The following is a 19,539-nucleotide window of genomic DNA, read 5'->3' as shown; positions in this document are numbered from 1 at the left end:
TTGCCCAATAAATATTTGTCAAATGGATTTAAAAGCGAATGAATAAATAAAATCATAAATGAATATTCTTGCCTCTCCACCAGTTCCTCCTCAAAGTCAGCACAGTGTCACCATACTCTTAACTCACCCGGTTCAGAACTCAGGTGCCGTTTATGTTCTTCTTCAGTTCTTACTCCTGTTGATTTTTTTCATCTTCATGCAGACCTCTCTTTCCTTTCCAGTTCTGTAGCCTCGATAAAGTCAAGACACTTTTACATCACCCCTAAATTATTGCAACAGTCCCCTGAATGTCTTCCTTTAAGATTTCTACACCACCCAGTTCTTCTGCTAAAGCATTTGGGATTCTTCTGTTAAGGAATTTACTGCAGCTTTATGTCTATTCAAAGGCAGATTCTAAATCCTTTCACTGTCCCTGAACTAATCTATTTTCCCATTCTTCCCAAGAATTGACCTACACGAACAAATCTATAGGTCTCTAACATAGGGCTTACTCATTTCTGCCTCCAGACTTCCCCTATACCACTCTTCTGGCTGAAATTTCCTCTCCAGTTCTTTCTACAAAAGCTTATCCTTTCCCTTGTTTCCCTATAAATCCCTCGTTTGAAGTTTACTTCCATGATGTGATACCTAGCTTCTCTCCCATCTCTATCATTAACTAGTTTGAGATTATGGATAATCATCTTAAATTTCTATCTTTAGGCCATTAACCAGAAATGCTTACACAGAAATGCTCCCCCCAAAATTGACTGTCCTGGGCTTCATGCTGCCCTCGTAGTTAAGTCTTCCTTTTGGCTGGGTGCCCAGGAGGTTTTACACCTTGGAGCAAGGCACCAAAATATGGTTTTAGGTAAACAAGGACTGCATCTTCTTTTTGTAAAGTGGGAAAATGAGCCACTTCTCAGACAGATTAAATTAAATAAAAAAGGTCAAGTTTAATAATAATATAGATGTTAAGGATCTGAAAATAGATTCTCTTTAAATATCCATATTCAACTATCCCTTGAAAAATCTTCTCATTGCCCTTGAAATATAAATTCTCCAGACTGAAGATCACAGGGACAAGAAGATACTAGAAGTCTTTTCTAATAGTAAGGTCCCATATAATATGTACTTGTAAAAATAAGTAAACAGTAACCGAATTTAAAATTCAGACCGGAGGCAAGAGGAGGAGCTCTCACGCCCTACGTCAGTCACAGAGCCCAACAGGAAGAACTGTTTGTTTGTAATAGCAATCCCCGCTCCTCCTCTATAAACGAGTTTCCTCTCTTTTGTTTCTCAGGACTTGCATATGGTTCTCCATTACATTGCATGTCCCAATTTGCAATTCTTTGTAGTTCCTGAATAAACCCATCTTGCTGGTGAACAATCTGGCTATTCGTTTAAGGTCGACACATTTAAGCTTCTCTCTGGGCATCTTGTGACCTGCAGATGCTGAAGCCCGTTGATTGACAATCACATCCCAGTGTGTTTTGTCACTTACTACCTGTGTGACCTTGGGCATGTTACTCATCCATTCCTTAACTAAATGGAAATAGTAACAGTATCTCTGTCATAGAAATGTTGTGAAGAGTAAATGAGTTAGTGCAAGTAAAGCTCTTAGAACAGTGCCTGGTACATACATTAGGTGTTAAATAAATATTAACTACCACTACTACTATAACTAGAGAGATGACTGAGCAAGAGTTTGAGAAGTCAGTCATATTTACATGGTTAAGGAGGTACCTGCACACAAGTGGCAATGTAAACTGTGTGCAATGATGCTTCTAAGGAAATTCTTTCATGCAACAAATGCCTGTTGATCAGCCACTAGCCCTGCGCTAACAGTTGAAGCACAAATAAGTCAAAGCCCTTGCCCTTCAGGAACTAAGAACTTGGAAGAGAAAGTTAAGTCAATGCATGCTATCATGCAATTAAAGGGCAAAATGATTACTTGCTATAGGAAGTCAGAAAAGGGGAGAGCAGTAAGAGCTAAAGTCTAACGGACTTACTGTGCTCTCAAGGAGGATTTGATTTGGGTAAATGTGGAGGGGGCTGAGCATTTTACCTGTGGCCAGAGTATCAGGGGAAGAAGAGTTAGTATAGGAGAATAGGTTGGTGAGAGAAAGGAAAAGTGCTCAGTCTGCCGACATTGAATCTTATTGAAAAAATGATAATGGTCCTAAGTCAAGAAGATAGTAATTGATAGCAATAAATGCCAAGTCTTGTGTTCATGCCCAAAGTGTCAACTGCACAAGTAACCTTAAAGTGACAGTAGTTCGTGTGAAAAATTCAAGAAGAGAGAAATTAGGGACCAATTTATTGCTTGTAAGTTCAATACAAATAAGAACTTTTCAGCCTGGCCTGAAATTCCTAACCCAGCCTAGGAGGCTGTGACAGGATCAGGGAGATCATTGTTCAATGTGAAGTTTTTGTTTTTATTGTTGTTGCCCCGGAAGTGACTTTTGAAAAGACTATTCGGAGATTGAGTTTGGTTTTAAATTTTAACATACAAAGCTTTAAGATATATATTTTTAAATCTAGTTCTTTAGCTTTTAAATTAAACTTACAAAACCTATCATTCAACTTTAGTAAAATTAACAATAATTTTTAAAGGGCTTTTAATAATACTTGGCCCTAATTATAAACTTAAAGACCTTAAAACATTTAAACTACGTTTACAAATTTAATGTAGCCTGTTATATTTTTTAAAATCTCTTTAATGTCTGACTTATCTGAATATAAAATATATCAAGTACTCAAGTAATTATTATAAAAACAAAAAGTTGTATTTATAAACATGATGACTCAAACTCTCTTAAATGTTCTAATGCTGTATATACACTTAGTAAAATTTTGACTTAAAATCTTAAGTTTATCACATCCTCAATTACACATTTTAAATTGGAGTAATAAGGTTTCCCCTCAAAAGAAATTTCTAAATACTACTTTAAATATACAAAAATACTAAATGCATATCAATTTCTTGATATAAACATATTAATATCCTGGGTTTGATTTTCTTAAAACATGTTATATAATTCTAAATTCTTTCAAGGTTGGAATGTGTTTAACCCTTAGGTTAACCATTTTATTATACTGCACAATTTTTGGAATTATATTCTGCTATAAAATGGGGAATGGCCTTCTCTGCATGAGATTACGAAGCGATCAGAGATTTGGGCGGGGGCGAGGGGGGGCGCTGTCTGCATTTTCTTCTTTACAAAGCTTGATGGAATACTTTGAACCTAGTTAGTGTGTATGGAAATAACTTCATAACTTCAAAGTGTTTATGAGGTACAAAAAAGGGAAGAAGAGAGGTCAAATAACCCATTTCCTTGGACTCAAGTTTTATACATTACCTAGATTTTATTCTTCTCACAGATGTCTGTCATTCCTACCCAAATTGGCCAGTTGGCTAGATTTTGCATTTCTTTGGTTCTTAAGAGAAATAAGTGTTGTTTTTCCTTCTTACTCTAAACACTCTTGTATTTTTTCATGTATTGTTGTTGCTTTTGAATCACACAACTCTTGCCATGAGTAATAAGATGTACAATTGATTCCAGATATCTCTTTAGATTTTGCCTTACTTTTCATACCAACCTGCAAGGCCATGCTGATAGTGCAAATTTACCATATTTAGTGCTGGGCAGACCATATCAGGTGTCTTCCGTTCATTATTGCTATAGGTGATTTAAAAGATCATGATAACACAATGAACACGTCCCAAGGACGGCCATCTAGACTGCAGTGGGGACTGGAAACCAACATTAATGCTGAAGGGTGGAAAGGAGGGCTTGGGAGACATGACAACTATCTGTAAATGTATAAATGACTAGCCCATGAAGGAAGGAGTTACTTCTTTTACTTGACTTCTGACATTGCTGGATAGATGTAACAGAGTAGCAAACTCAGTTCAGCATCAGGAAGACCTTTCTAACAATCAAGATTCTCACAAGGGAATAGATTACTTTGAGAGATGGTTAGTCTCTAGTCACTGAGGGTATCCAAATGAACATGGGTACCCAACTGCCAAGGATGTATTAGTCACGAGTTCACAAGGTTGACTTAAATGATTAATAAACTCTCTTCCATCTTTAAGAATTTCTGATTAACAAAAAATAGAGTTCACAAAGTTAGATGATTCATAAAAGGCAACTAACTGTCAGAAACTTAATGATGTTATTATATTGTTCCACTTACTGCAGCATGAGCAAGTCAAAACTCCTGATACTGAAAACTTTCTTTTTCCTGAATCAGAAAGCCTTTTGAGTTTTGCAGAGAGATTAGAAATGAGATGGATCAGGGAACTGGTGGAGGGAGGAGGGAGGAGGGGGTTGCAGCAACAGCTGGAAGAAATTAGAGCCACAATAGAAATCAAAAGGAACAGATACCCTGAAAGGAGAAGGAGAGAGAAAACAGTACCACTCTGCAGTGTGAGAGGTGGAAATGGTGGGAAAAACTTTGTCTCAAGATAAAGCCCTTGAAATAGAACACTTGAAGATATAGGTAAGCATATATATATATATACACACACATACATAATATTATATATATCTTATATATATATATACACATAATATTATATATCTTATATATATCATAATATATATAAAATCTTATATATGTATATATAAAATCTTGTATATATTTATGTGTTTCTGTGTTTCAGTGCGATGTGTGTATATAAAATAGGCAATGAGAATTTGACCTAAGGATAAGTTAACTAATTACAGCTTATCAGGGACAAAATAAGTCATTCGAATACTTCATTATTAATCATTGTATTATATTTTCCTAATAATATGCTTCCATTTATCTTTTAGTAATAGCAAGAGTTGTGAAAATTAGATGAGGAAATGCATATAAAATTATACCTATAGTACTGGCAAACAGTAAGTGCTCAAGAAATGGAAGTGACTCTTCTCTCACAGGGTAGGCAAACTTTTTCTGTAGATGGTCAGATAGCAAATATTTTAGGTTTTGTGGGCCATACGGTCTCTGTCACAACTACTCAACTGTGCCCACTTACTTTATTTATGGAGACCGAAATTTGAATGTCATAAAACTTTCTCATATGATACAACAGATTTCTTTTATTGTTTCAACTATTTAAAAATATAAAAACCATTCTTCGCTCACTGACTGTAGGCTATAGTTTGCAGAGCCCTGTTCCAGCGTTCAGAAAACCTTTGTCTCCATTCCACAGTAGACATGAGCGATGCTGCTCAGGCCTCAGACTGTGTCACCAGAAGAATACTCTTCCCTCTTGAATATCTCACCATTTCTTCACCTCAGCTACAAAGTGAAAAAAAAAATCTTTACTAAATGTCCCCACTGTGCTACACATTGCAAGGGGAACAGTCTGCCCTTTGGCACTTTCAACCCTGGTAGAGAGGCAAAGAGTAAACTCATGGAAAGCTGATGGCCACTGACTCCTTACTCTCCCAACATATCCATCAAAACCTGTCTGCCTCCTTACTAGGGCATCTTTATACTCCATTTCTTTCTTCCTAGTGCCACAGATTCCCTGCCCAACCCAGATCCCATGAAGCTTAACTTGCAAGCAACTTGGACTCCATTAAATTTTTTTTTTCTAATGTGCATAGATCAATATAGGAAAAACACAATCTTACTAAGCCCCTTATGTGGACTTTCATTAGACCTTTTAATAGGAACCATGTTAACAGTGACCTCTAAAATAAATTAACATTTCTATCCTAATGCAAATTGAAAGGGGACGTCAGAAAGGCATTTCACAATGCATGAAGATGTGCGTACAGCTTTCCTGGAGGGTAACTTGGCAATATCTATCAAGATATTTAACAATGCAAATTGTCTTTTGACTAGGTAATTGACCTTCTAAGAATGTGCCCTAAAGAAATAATCATACATATACACAAAAAATTTATGAACAAGATGTTCATCATAGTTTGTGTCCCTCAGACTAAATTCTTGAGAGAGACTAATTTATTGCTATAGTTGGACCTATGGCTTTCCCCGCTTGTGTCAGATGCCTACCTCTGGTCCAGTCTGCTATGACTAAAAGGGTTGAGAGGTGAGCCGGGTCATGTGGTAATCAAGGCTGTTCCTTCCAAGGACAGGGAGATAATGCTTTTCATACAATATTTAGTGACACAGGAAAACAGTCACAATATAATGGCAAGTGAAAAGAGCAGGGCATAAATTGTACATATGATAGATCTTAATTTTTAAAATACAAAATTATTCAAAAAGAAATGGATACTTACAAAAATGAAATATTCAGTAACTAAATTATATTTAAATATATTCAAAACCTATTTGTGGAGTAACTCTTAAAGGTAATTCTCTACCTATACAAATGTTTAATTTGTGCCCCTCATGCCACACTGCACTCATCAGTTCTACAGTCTTATTTATCCTACCGTATCACCATCGACAAAGTGACTGGATTTGTTTCTTTATTTTCTTAAGGCTATGAAGAAGAGTGGCACAAACAGTATTTTTGACATGTCCCTACAAAGAGAAGTTGCACAGTATAATGAATGTTGAAATTTGTTCAATTATTTCTTAATCAACCTGTAAATATGTAACATAAATACACATACACACTTTTGCACATACCCACACAAATACACCCACACAATACAGAAAAAAATACCACAAAGATGTATACCAAATGCAAATGGTTATTATCGCTCGGTTATGAGATTACCATTATGGTTTATTTCCTTCTTTATGTCTTTCTGTATTTTTGTAGATTTTCTATAATAAACATGTATTTCTTTTATAATAATAAACAATTTTTTAAAAGATTCAAAAAACACTATTGAAGGGTAGCAGAGTTCGCATCCCTAAAATATGACTCGAAGTTCAGGACACACTAACCTTAAATATGCCGCTTTGATTATATTGGTTATATTGATTAGTTTGAGCTGTTGCCACTTGAAAAATAACCAACTGTGGGGAGAGGCTTCCTCTGAACTCCCTTTATTTGCCTAAAGATAAATCCTCCAAAAGGAACTCAATTATCATAAATTCTCTCCCCAGGAGTTTCATTGACCAGGGACACGTGACTCATCACAGGAAGGGAGCTAGAAGCAGACACCGCACCCAGACAAACTTGGTCATATCCTATTGCACCTCCCATCTATTTCTCTTAAGGGTCCATTTATCTTTCCTAAAAATAATTTATTCTCCCCTAAGATACCTACATTCCTCCTTCGCATTCCTTATTAAAATGATATTTAAGTCTGAATTCTAAGCCACTTCAAGGAGTTAGTCATTTTTCTCTGAGTATCTCCCATGTATACCCAAGGTACACACTTCTGTTTGTTTTTCTCTTGTTAATCTGTCTTTTATTACAGGGGTCTCAGCTAAGAACTCAGAAGAATAGAAGGAAAATTATTTTCCTGGCCATATTCTTTTACAAAATAATATATAATGACAGAAAGCAATATGGGGTTTGCCATCTGGGTGGAGAACATGGGATAGACACTGTAAAGTACATAGAGTATTAAAAGGGAGCTTTCTAGGCGGTTATAATAAAGAAAGATGTGTAGTGAGAAAGTTAAATAACAGAATTTAGAAACAGTTCAAGAAGGTCCTCAGTTCAGTAACTACGCCCTCATTGCTAGGACTCTCTCTACACGGTGTCTGGCACACAGTGGTAGCTTACGTAAGCGTTAGTCGATTAAAAGCACAAGGAAGCCTCCCGAGGTGCTCCCACATACAGCCCCCCTGAGGTCTCACCACCCCTCTGGCTCTTCCTCACCCACTTCAGTCCTATCCTTATCTTCAGGAATCACTTCCTTTCACCTGCTTTGGCATCTTCCTTTCCCCACTTGTCTTAGTCCATTTGGCCTGCTATAACAGATACTACAGCCTGGGTGGCTTAAAAAATAAACATTTACTTTTTATAGTTCTGGAGGCTGAGAGATCAAGGCACCAGCAGATATAGTGTCAGGTGACAGCCCACTTTCTGGGTCATAGATGAACAATTTTTTTTGCTGTGTCCTTACATGGCAGAACAGAACTCTACTAAGGGAGCTGTCTGGAATATCTTTTATAAGGGTCCTAATCCCCTTCACGAGGATTCCACTGCTTCCAAGCTCCATCTCCAAATATTATCCAAATATTGAAGGTTAGGTTTCTACATATAAATTTGGGGGAGACACGAACATTCAATCCATAGCATCACCCATGCCACTTGACATAATTCTCTCAATTCAAAAGTTCAGGCTTTCACAAATGCAAGGAAGAGTGTCACCTCAAGCAGCTTCTGAGTTTGTAAATGCAGCCTTGCAAACACCCTAGAGGCTAGGAACACCAAGGAAAACAGTGGGAATAAACACTAGTCAAGAGCTTCATAATTACCCTGCCACAGCAATCAGGAAAAAACTCCTTCTATCCTGTTAGACTGAGATATCACTGGTGGCAGGACTGAGAGAGTGGGGTTTGGTGGGTGGTATGTTGGTGGTAGGACAGTGAGATACAGTTTAGGTCTAAGACTGGTAAGAAACACCCAAGACTGCAAAGTCTTGACCATTCGTACCATTTATTTAGCTTTGGATCACATGCTGCCTTGTGGCGATTATGATATTATTGTCTTGTATCTCCATTTAATTCTTGAATTCTCATTTCTCTTATTGCAGTTAGGTATCCCGCCTTGCTTAGAACACTCTAGTTCTTCTAAGAGCAGGAACCTGGATATATACCTCTTTATATGACACATAGAATTCTACAGGTGCTTGGTAAATACTAATCAAATGACATTATGATTTATTAAACTTAAGACAGACCTCTCCTCTTTTCAAAATAAGATTCTAATTATTTTAGTTTTCTTTTATAGGTAGTTCCTATAATCCTCAGTAATTATAGTTAGCAATCTCAAAAAAGTCTTTTTTATGTGGAAAGATATTTCAGCTACAGAAGAGTAATGTTTTTACAGAAGCAGATATTTAATTTTTTACTGAAATACTTTGTGAGCCTGTGGCTTCAAAGAAATAAAACTGACAGTATTTGTTGCCAATGATGAAATCTGCATTTCCAAGAAAAATTTAGAATTTTGGAGAATGCGTATCCTTCACTGCAAATTGGATAGCTTCTCAATGTCTAAGGATTTCTCTGATGAAATATACAGTGATATTAACACATGCATTTTTTTAATATTGTAGAATGAAACATCAACATTTGGAAGATCTATAGAACTCAGTCAGTCGATAATATCCAAATGAATAATTCACTGTTACACAAATTATGCATGGGTTTAAGTTAAAAAAAATTCAAACTGCAAAGTTAACCAATCGATCTTAATATAACAAAGCATAAAAAGATAATTAATGTGGTTTTAGTTTCCACACTGAAACCTCTGAAAAACACCACTTGGTGAGTTTTAGTATAGTATCAAAGAAGAATATCTACAATTGTCTCAGAAGCCTATGAAAATATATTCCTTTTTTTAACTACATATCTGTGTGGGGCCAGATTTTCTTCATCTACTTTAATCAAAATTGCATTGCAATAGTTTAAATGCAGAGGCAAATATAATAATTTTTTTCCCGAAGTCATTCATTAAAGAGATTTGCAAAGATATTTTTAAGATTCTATTCTTCTCGCTAAATTTTTAACTTGGAAAATATACTTAATAAAAAATATTTTATTTATATTGACCTGTAATGGGTTTCTTGTAATTTTAAAATGAACTAATAAAAGGCTCTTTGGAGTCCTCAATAAATTTTAATTTTTTGGTCCTAGGACCAAAATGTTTGAGAACCACTGGTCTAGAATAACTTAACTTGTAGGTCTTCTTTGTTGATCATAACTTACTCGCAGGGAGCAGCGCCTTTACAGTATGAACCCAACATCTTTTAAGTATAAACTGGATTATTTTTTATCCATGTATCTTATCTCACCCTTTCCTACACTGAGGCTCCTGGGTGGTGTTTATGATGGTGTTTATGGTGACTCACATTGCATGATTGAAGAACATTCTGTATTTTATTTCTCAGAGGAGCTTAGTGTTATTTGAAAATATGGAGGTTTTGTCTTTCCAGGTCATTCATAAAGATGTTGAATAGCATTTTCCTCTAGGCATGCGTTAGAAGAAGCAGTGCAGAACGACACTGCTTCTTCTAACGCACGCCTAGAGGAAAATGCTAATAGGTACCCCTCCAAAGGCACCTATTTAACTTTATATGTTTTCTGTCTCAAAGACAACTATCTTCTCTTGACTAAACACCCTCAGTTTCACAAAATCTCAACATTAGGATGGTCTGTGGTGTGCAATCTAGTGAAAGGCTAATAGTCAATATTGACCATATATGTTCCCTTCTCTATAGATATATGTAACCTCTCAAGGTTTCCTGGAGCATTACAGAACAATTTCCCCAAGTAGTTTATGTTTGATTCAGTATTCCTTGATCTTGCAGTTCAAGTGACTCATTCCATAGAATCCTCATTCAGAGATGGTTCATATTAAAATGGCACCCCTGTTCTGTGATCTTTGAATTTCTGCCTAACTTCTGAGACAAATTTGATCTGACAGAAGTTGTATGCTTTCCTGTTTCTGTCATTTGTAGAATGTTTCCCATGCCCCATGAAACCCTTTTACCTCCAGTGATTTTGTTTACTGCTCTAGTGAACAACATATGACTTTTCTTCCAACATCTAATTTGTAAAATTGGTGACATTCATTTCTCAATAAGATATTTTTAAAGTATTTGTATCATTTTTAAATGAACTATAGATATTTATTTCAATTTAGTAATTTAGTCTTATTTCCTTTTTAAAATTAAGCACCTTAATGATTTTTTCTTACTTTTCCTCCTCTAGATTCTAAATTCAACCATGTCGTCATTGTTATGTAACAGTTCACAAACAGCTAGTGTCTGTAGCTATTCCTGATCACCACTCAGGACAAAGTATATTTCTTTTCTTGGAAACCTAAAGACTAATTTTTTAAAAAATAATCTGTATTACCTCAAACTCCTTATTTCTATATCTGGTCCTGATTCAAAAATGGCTACGATTTGTATAAATCCTTCTTTGGGGTAAGTTTCTGGCTATTATAATTTGGTCCAATTTTGTAGCTTCCCTCCTTATTATAAAATGTCAGCTCAGCTTAATTATTCAATCCAATGAACGTGTGTTGAACACTCTGGAATAAGTGCTATGAGGATACAAATATGAAAGACAACATAAAAAAAAGAAATAACTAGACAATTCTCAGGAGTCAGGTCTAACGGGGAAGATACAAGCTGACATGAGCAACTCCGATTGGCACTAACAAACTGCTTTGGAAGTACAAGGGAGGGTGGCAAGAACTCCTGCGACCATAGCTGCATTATTGAAGGTGACCATTTTTGCCTTAAGGTTCCCCATTACCCTCTTTCTGTAGCCCTTGTTTCCCTGAGCTATACCTGTCTTGGCATCTATGAGGCTTGGGTAGTAAGTGCAAGGGCGTTTGTGACCATCCACCTCAGGAGGTCATACTTGACATTCTATACTTCCCAGTGTATGCTCTTCAGGTGGGTTCTTTGACTGTTGTCGTTCTGTACTGCTTCTAACGCACGCCTAGAATCCCACTGCACCCCAACGCTGTGTCCACGTTTTCTTGTGCCTTTGGCGCTGGGCTTTACTACCCTTACTGACATCACCGAATAAGTTCTAGAAGCTGGGATAATATTTTTACCCAGATTTTGAGGTCAGAGAGTGGTCAATTACAGTTATTTTTAAGCTCTTAAGATGGCCTGTCTTTTTAACTTAGCCCCCTCAGGAGAGGGACTTGGCGAAATCTCTGCAGAGTGGGATGGAAGTGGGAGAGACAACTTAAGAGTCACCACCATCTGTGTGTTGAGCGCTCATATATTTTTTTCTCCTCACGGTAAATGCTTTGCCTTTCTGTAGGCGTAATGATCCCAGAGGTTGGACAACTCTTTACCTTCTTTCTGTTGAGCTATATAACCCAAGTATCCCAGAATATGACTATCAGCTTCAAAGTCCCTTCACCATTTATCCCAGGGATAGAGTCCTCCATGCAAATAGGAGTCTTGATGGACCACCTGACTATCCCAGCATTTCAGATTAGGCCCCCACTCCAATCCTCAATCTTGCTACTGCTTTCCTATCAAGACTTTTCAATTTTCAAAGTCACACATGTTCTTTTCAAAAACTAGAATTGTATATATTTGTGTACAATTCTAGTTTTTGAAAAAGAACATGTGTGACTTTGATAATATATATATTTGATAATATATATTATTTGATATATATATATGTAGTAAAAAAGGTCCCCATCATACCCTCCCACTAATCTCACTCCTAACTATTCGAGATAGTTATTTCGAATTTGTGATTTTTGTATTTTCACACACCTATATGCACCTACACGCACACACACACAATATCATGGACAACTTGGTTTTTCCCAAGAACACGTGGAATTTATCACATAAATTATTCTATTAACAGAATACAGGGAAAATCTTTCTAATTGTCTTAATAGATGAAAAAATATTCAATAAAATTCAAGAGCAATTTCTAATAAAACTCTTAGCAAATGTGAACAGAAGAAAACTTTAACCTTATAATGATTATCTTCAAAAATACACATTTAATGTCATAGTTATATTAAATGTTAAAATGTAGAATTTTTCCTTTACAGTTAGGAACAAGATTAGAACATCCACTATGACCGTTTCTATACAATAACATTCTGGAAGTCCTAGTCAGTGCAATTAGATAAGAAAATAATATATAAAACAATTAGAAAGAAAAAAATTAAGAAATCATCATTCACAGACAATACGATTGTATAATATAGAAAAATCCAAGAGCATCTAAAACATATTAGAAGTTTAGGAGATTTAAACATGTTGACAGAATATAAAACCAATATACAGAAATCAATAGGAATTCAAGGTGCATCACCCTCCCAGTACATGGATGTGTTCACCCACCTGGAAGCTTCTCCAAACTCCATATTGTTGAGATTTTACGGAGGCTTCCTCATATAGCCATGATCAATTATTAACTCCATTTCTAGCCCCTCTCCCCTCTTTGGAAGAGGCAGAGATGGGGAACCTGAAAATTCTAAGCTTCTAATCATAGCTTGTTATTTCTGGTGACCCGCCCCCCTCCAAAAGCCATCCAGGAGCCCACCTGGAGTCACCTCATCAGAACAAAATATGCTCGTAGTGCTCTTACCAGTTATGAAATAACAAGGGTTTTAGTAGCTTTGCGCCAGGAATTAGGGGCAGAAACCAATATCTATTTTCTATTATCTCATACCATGGTTAAACAAGGAAAAGGCATTGCTTTCAGGTTAGAAAAGAAAGTGAAAGTTTTCATTGAGTTTGTTTTGGTAGGGTATTAACCAAATCAGGCTAAGTTAATGAAATGGTGCCACTCCATCATAAAAAAAATTATACAGTGATAATTTAGATGCTATGGCAATGTTAAAATCACCAAGAGTTTGTAGAATTTATAAACATAAGATTCTCTCTATACCATGCCAACACGATCTAACAGAACCCCAAAGTGAGAAGCCATAAAAGAATTTTCTTTATTAAATTGCAAGTAACTGCAGTGTTTTTTCTCCCAAAAGTAATCTGAAAAAAAAAAATCAAAAGGCACTGTTGCTCTGGAAATGAAATAATAGTGGAAAAACTACTCGTCTGATAAAACATTTCTGGTGAGAAATGTAAATAATGAATTTGCATTACATTTAAGACTTGACAATTAATTTTCTAAAGTACCCTGAACAACTATACAGATTTCCTATTTCAAATTAATATTCATTATGTTCAAAATGCAAGGGAGCTAAAGGGAGGTGTAGATTATTCAATAAGTAAATAATATCAGTTACCAAAAAGTGTCCTGTCATTTTCCATGATTTACCAATCCAAAATAAACACAAATTTCTTCAGCATTCTTATATAACTTATCACTTCCAACTGAAATCTTAGACTCGTGTGGCTTCTTCTGTGTCAGAAAAGTCTTGATGATTCTGCCTTTACGATAGTTTTTTCATTTTTTAATTCTGCCCAAGTTGATCCCAGGTCTAACATAATGGGAATAGAAATACAAAGTAGATAAACTTATGGTACTTTGGATCGATTAGCCAAGCAGTGATTGAAAAAGAGTACTTAAAATGTGCCAATAAGTAAGTTGCCTCACTTCATTCTTAAAATAACTCTGAGAGGTTGGTTATCCCTGTTTACTTATGAGGGAACTGAGGCTCAGTTTGAATATACTGAACAAGTCATTCAGCTACTGAGCTGAAGAATTCAGATCGAATTCCAGTCAATTTTTCTCTAAAGTCTGTGTCCTCCCACTGTATTTCATATGGGAGATCATACCTAGGTTGCTTGGGCAGTCTATGATAAATGAGAAATGAATAAATTGGATCCAGATAATTAGAAAGTGAGTTTTCCTGATTTTAATTAATTATAAATATAAGAAAACTAACTTGTATAAATCTGTAATCCTACTTTTAGATTTTATCATAGACATGATTTGAAAACTTTAAATTTTGATTAAGCTCAACTAATAAGCCACATGTATAATATATTTTGCCTGTCCCCCCCCAAAATAATAAAACCCACCACTTTGTAGATAAACCTGTTCTGTTACTTAGCTTAAATGTATATTAGTCATTTAAGTTGGAATTTTATATTATCTCAAAAGTTCATCTAACTTGAATCAAAATATCTGATATATGATACAATAGATAACCCGTAAAATTATAATTGCTAAATAAAGTTTCTTTCATTCAAAAAAATTTAACCTCAAGGGCTTAGCTTTATTAAAACTTACATTACCCTTTTTAAGTAATATGGTATTCTTTGTTAGATTATTTAATAATGCTAATTTTATTTACTTTAAATTATTTTTACACTATGAAAACTAAAATATGTGTCATTTAACAAATTAAACAATACAGTTGTGTATAAAGGGAAATGTAATAAAGCCGATGAGGTTAGAGAAACAGAGGTCAGTTTATGTAGGGTCCTATAGGTTAGATGAAGGGAGTTTGGAACTCACGTTCAATAGGAAGCTAATGGAAGATTTTAAGCAGGAGAATAATATGATTTGATTTCTGTTTTAAGAAAAGATACTCTGGCTGCTGTATGAAGAATGGATTGTAAAGGAGGGCATGAGTGGAATCCCGAAGCCCAGTTGAGAGGTGCAGTCAAACCATGTTTGGGGGAAAGACAGTGGTAACTGAGAATGGTGGAGAAACAGTGGAAATAGAGACAAGGGTATCTTCTTGGTGGATTGGATTGGAGGATAGGCTGGCTAGAGAGAGTGAAGAGTCAAAGATATCTCCTAGGTTTGAGGACTGAGCTACGAATAGTAGCATTTTCTGAAAAGGAGAATAAGAGAGAGGCAGGATGCTTCCCTCGTTGCAAGGTTTATATGTGAGCATGTTTGGGGGGTGGGGTGGCTCCTAGAATTTCACCCTACTCTACTGCTCACATGTATTTTGTAATTTTCCAGTTATGGCAGATAGACTCCAGGGTGATCCCCATGATCTCAGCTTTCTGGTGTTCATGCTCTATGTGACTCCCTCCCCTCGAGTATTGGTGGGCCCCCTGACTTGCTTGGAATTAGCAAGTGTGACAGGATATACATGAATACATGTATATGACGACGTTACATTGTAATCCATTTTGCTAGGAAACACTCTCTTGTTGGTTTTGGAGAAGCAAGCTGTCATGTTGTAAGCTGGTCAATGAAGAGAGCCAAGTGGCAAGCAACTGAGAGCAGCTTCTGGTTAATAGCCAAGAAACTGAGACCCTCAGTGCAACAACCTGAAATTAATTGAATGCTGCCAACAACGACATGAGCGTGGAAGCAGATCCTTCCATAGTCAAGCCTCCGATAAGACAGAAGTCCTCATTGACACCTTGATTGTGGCCTGTTGATGCCAAAAAGCAGCTAAGCTGTGCTCAAATTCCTGATCCACAGAAACTGTGGCACAAAAAATGTGTGCTGTTTTAAGCCGTATATTTGAAGTAATATTGCTAAGTGTACTAAGCAAAACTTAGTACACTGCAATTTGATTTTACCATTCGCTTAACATAAAAGCATGAGGAAAGTCTTGACCATCTTCCCTTTTTAAAGTGTAGAGTATCAAAACCTTTCAAGAACTCCCAAAAGACAAAAATTTTCTCACCTAGAAAGTATACTGCCATATGTAAACTTTAGCATTGTCAAACTCATCAGAGCTGAATAAAATGGCTTTTATTTGTATTTGACTCCTTACTTCACTCTAAATTATTTAATGATAAAGAGAAACATGTTTTTTAGCTTTCATAGTTTATTCAGGATCTTATTAAACACATAGCAGCTATAGTAGATGTTGAAAAAGAAGGAAAGCCTCTGCTCTCACAAAGCTGCTAGTTTGAAGTAACACAGAAAGATTTTTCTTGGCTCAATAAAAGGCCAACTTAAAATGTTTTATTAGGTCCTGACAGGAAAGCATTAACGATAATGCATGCACAGTGCCTAGCACAGAGTAAATGTACTCGTTACTGGTATCACTAGACAGAAGGGAGAGGGAAGTACACAGGGACAGTGTATACTAACCTTTAAGCAAGTCATGAAGTGGACCTCATCACCCCATTACTTTATAATTCCCCATAATTCCACTTAATTTTAATAATTTGTCATGCCATTTGATAAAGAGCTTGATAAAAAGAAGAATGTTTAACAGCATGCTGAGAGTAACTGAAATGATTCGTTGAAGTGAAAAACTGCCCAGCCATTGCCAGGCATAGAAAGTGGCAGAAAGTTGCACCCATACAAACAAATACATTTAGACTTATGCCAGAAGCCCGAGAACTACTCGTAGGTAAACTGCAAGGTTGAGTAGGCAAACCTGATATTTCATCAATTCTTTTTGGCCAACATTTATGGAGTACTGACTGTGGATCAGGCACTGTGCTAGACACTGGGGATGTAAAAATGAATAAAATACAGACATTCTAGTAAAAAACTGGCCAGTACCTTGAAAAGTGTCAAGGTCATGAAAACAAACAAACAAACAAAAAAAATCAAGAGATTTTCTCAGATTAGAAGAAATGAAGGAGACACAGCAATTAAATGAAATGTGGAATCCCTGGATTCTAGAACAGAAAAAAGACATTAGTAGGATGACTAGTAAATTTTCGATAAGACCTGCAGTTAGTTAATATAAACAGTATTAAATCAATGTTAATTTTCAGGTTTCAATAATTGTAATAATTGTATGTAAATAAGTTCTCAGCATTTGTGGAAGCTGAGTAAAGGATTATACAGAATTCTGTGTACTATTTTGCAACTTTTTTGTAAGTCTAAAATTATTTCAAGATAAAAGTTTTTTAAATAAGAGTTAGGTCAAGGATGATATGATCGCATTTATAATTTTTTTATTTTTTTAAGAGAAGAGTATATAGAAGACTGTTAACAGCAGCAAATAGTTTGTTGACATGCTCAGACACTCTTTAGATACTGGGGGTATAGCAGTTAACAAGACAGAAAAATCCGTAGACTGTCTCGTAAATAGACAAAAATATACAGGATAATTCTAGCTCATGCTAAAAATTATGTAGGAAATAAAACAGTAAGGGAGTAGAAATGAATCGGGTGGCTATTTTAGATTTGGTGGTCGGCAAAACTGTCTTCAAAGAACTGTTATTTAAATGAGACCTGATTGTCTTAAGGAGCTGGGACATTCTATGCAGAAAAGGTAAAGCAAAGGCCCTGGGACAGAAGCAGATAGGAAGTATTGCAGGAGGAGAAAAGCTAGACTAGCTCAGGGTGGAATGTGAACAGGTCAGATTAGAGTATAGGCATCGTTCAGAGCACATGAGCCTGAGTGAGGCTTTTGCGTTTTATTTTATATAAAAAAGGAATCCATTGGATAGTTTTAAGAGGGTGGGACATGATGTGACTGATATTCTTTAAAATGTCATTTCATTTTTTTGTGGAAAATGACCTGCAGGGGAACAAGAATAGGAGGAGGGAGGCCTTGTTAGGCGGCAATAGCAAACTCTAGAGAAGGAGGGATGGTGGCTTGATTAAAGTGGTCATTGGAGGTAGAAAACAGTGAATGATTCAAGATATATTTAGTTGGAGGCAGTGTTGATAGATGGGTTGGATGTGGGAGGTGAGGCAAAGTAAGGAATCTAGGATAATTCCTTGTTTTTTTTGTACAACTTGGGTGGATTTTGGTGCCAATTACCAGGGAAGAGTGATAGAGAAATAGTTTTCATTAGAAAAAAATCAAGAATTCTGTTTTGGATATATTAAATTTGAGACATTAAACCTTCTTTATTTCAGGTTTTTGCAATGATTATTGTGGTGTGTGTGCATGTGTGTGTGCGGTGGCGTGTTGTGTGTGTGTGTGTGTGTGGGTATTTTAGGAGCTTACATTTGAAAAAAAAATTATGATGTAGATTTAGGAACTTTCACAATATGTTAGGCCAACCAGGTGTCTCAATTATTCAAATAAAGACACCAAGCATATCTCACCTGGAAAAGTTACTAAGATGAGACTAATAGGTAGGACAAATGGCTCTATCCTAAAAACAAGCACTTAATAGAATTCACAAAGAAAAGCAATGTATTAAATTTACTCCTGCATATGAACAATGATGGGCTTCCTGAGGTGAACCTTTTTACCTTTGTCATCACCTATATAAATATAACAGGTTTCAAGAGAAAAACAAATGAAAACATGCATGTGTCCCTCAGGTTCAGAAAAGGGAACTCTGACCAAATGTGCATGTAGAAAGGGATATAATGGTAATTTCTTTTTTCTTTCTTTCTTCTTCCTTCCTTCCTTCCTTCCTTCCTTCCTTCCTTCCTTCCTTCCTTCTTCCTTCCTTCTTCCTTCCTTCCTCCTTCCTCCCTCCCTCCCTCCTTCCCTTCCTCCCTTCCTTCCTTCCTTTTTCTTTGAAGGAACAGTGCACAGGGAACCTGGAGACCACAGGAGGGTTAACTATTGGAGAAACTATGGTAAAGTATCCTGTGATGGACTGTGGGATGAACTGTGGAGCCCTACAGCCTTTGCGCTAATCTCATCTCCATCTCTTATTGGTCATAAAACTTGGTTCAAGTTCTGTAACTTCTCTGTGCCTCAGTTATAGCATCTGTAAAGTAGAGGTAACAATATGTGGTAGACCCTGTAATGCCTGCCCCTCCCTTTCTCAGATTTCCTTTCTCAGCTCCTGGGAGTTTTAGCAGAAGGTGGCCTTCATCAGTTAGCCCTCTGGAGATTGTCTTGGCTGGGAAAATGGTCTCTCCAAACGTCACACCTCCTTCCAGGACCAGCTTATGTGCAATGACTGATCAATGAGGTGCGTTAATGCCTTAAATCCCTCACTCCAATTCAGGGTGGCTGGAAGGATTTTCATATGGGGTTTGGCTGAGGACTGCATTGGGCTTCAACCTCAAAGTCTCAGTAATCCTGCTTTGTTCCCCACACGTCCCCAGAAGTTGATCCCAAGACCAGCCCCTAAGAAACATCTTGCAATGCTAATCTCCCTCTCAGAGTGTGTTCTCCAGAAAGCTGAACCTGTGACATAAGAATAC

This window comes from Pteropus medius, unplaced genomic scaffold, assembly GCF_902729225.1.
Source record: "Pteropus medius unplaced genomic scaffold, Ma_sr-lr_union100, whole genome shotgun sequence".
Taxonomy (NCBI): Eukaryota; Metazoa; Chordata; class Mammalia; order Chiroptera; family Pteropodidae; genus Pteropus; species Pteropus medius.
This window is presented reverse-complemented; position numbering follows the sequence as displayed.